General features: G+C 39.1%; 1 pseudogene; it reads left to right on the plus strand.

The window, feature by feature from the left end:
* Positions 1–386: 386 nt before the first annotated feature.
* On the plus strand, positions 387–845 carry LOC101563661 (annotated as a pseudogene).
* Positions 846–1524: the final 679 nt, after the last annotated feature.

A 1524-nucleotide genomic window follows, 5' to 3' on the forward strand; every position in this document is an offset into this window, starting at 1 on the left:
CACCATTGCGGCTAGTGAAAAAGTAAGAAACGATCTATTGAAAACAACTAGGATGCAGGGAAAAATAATTCAATACCTGCAAGATGATTCAAAGATGAACAATGTGAGACTAATAGGCATTAATGAGAAGAAAGGAGTCAATACAAATAATATAAAAAGAATATGGGCAGAAGTAATAGCAGAAAACTTCTCAAATATTGGGCAACAATCTGACATTCACATAACTGAAGCATATAGAACTCCAAATAATATCAACCCAATGAAAACCACACCCAGACATATAGTAATCAAGGTCCCAGCTCTTTGCACCTCCACCCAACACTGGGCACCCGGCTGAGAAGCACAGGGAAAGTCCAGGTTGGAGGTGGCTGAGACGCAAGCGATGTTGTGGCCAGTGTGGTTGTGCGCTGTGGACTTGGAGTGGCTCGTTGCTTACCGAGATGGCCGGGCAGGAGGAACAGGTGGTAAAGTACTATACTTTGTAAGAGATTCAGAAGCACAAAGATAGCAAAAGCACCTGGGTGATCCTGCACCACAAGGTGTATGATTTGACCAAGTTTCTGGAAGAGCATCCTGATGGGGAGGAAGTCTTAAGAGAACAAGCTGGGGGTGATGCTACAGAGAATTTTGAAGATGTTGGTCATTCTATTGATGCTAGAGAACTGTCTAAAACTGACATCATTGGTGAGGTCCATCCTGATGACAGATCAAAGTTAGCCACATCTTTGGAAACTCTTATTACTACTGTCAAATCTAAATCCACTTGGTGGAACACCTAGGTTATCCCAGCCATCTCAGCCCTGGCTGCTGCCATAATGTATCACATCTACATAGCAGAATACTGAAGACCTCTCAAAAGACGAGGAGAATGAAGACTGTCTTGGACACGAGAGAAAATAAGCCAGTGTTAATCACTTCCACTGACAGAAAGTTTCACCTGAGAAAATAATTTTAATAGGTCTGTTTTTCTCTCCCGTGTTAGAAAGAAAAGAACCATTCTTTCTAGTCCTCCTACACTTTTCAGATGTGCCTTTTTATTCATCAGCCTTATTTGATGTTTCTTCACTACATAATTTACTTTTTATGTAATCTTTTAAAATATATCTGGTTTAAAGTAAAGAAAAAAATATCCCAGAAATTCAGCACAGGAACAGTATACTAAAAGCCGCTAAAGAAAAGAAACAGATCACATTTAAAGGAAAACCATCAGAAAAACAGCAGATTTCTCTTCACAAACTAGCAATTCAAGAAGAGCATGGAGCAAAGTACTTCAACTCTTGCAAGAAAACAAATTCCAACCCTGCAAAACTCTCTTGAAAGTATAATGGAGAAGTGAAATATTTTCACGACAAAGAACAACTAAAGAATTTCATGATGACAAAGCCAAGCCTACACAGATTACAAAATGATGTTCTAGAGAGGGAAAAAATTGATCACAGGCCCATGAATGAGAATAGAAAGAACCCACCAAATAGAGCAAACAATTAAACACAGGAGAATAAGAGGTATACAATAGTAGTCTTT

The sequence above is a fragment of the Octodon degus genome, unplaced genomic scaffold, assembly GCF_000260255.1.
Source record: "Octodon degus isolate 3935 unplaced genomic scaffold, OctDeg1.0 scaffold00434, whole genome shotgun sequence".
NCBI lineage: Eukaryota > Metazoa > Chordata > Mammalia > Rodentia > Octodontidae > Octodon > Octodon degus.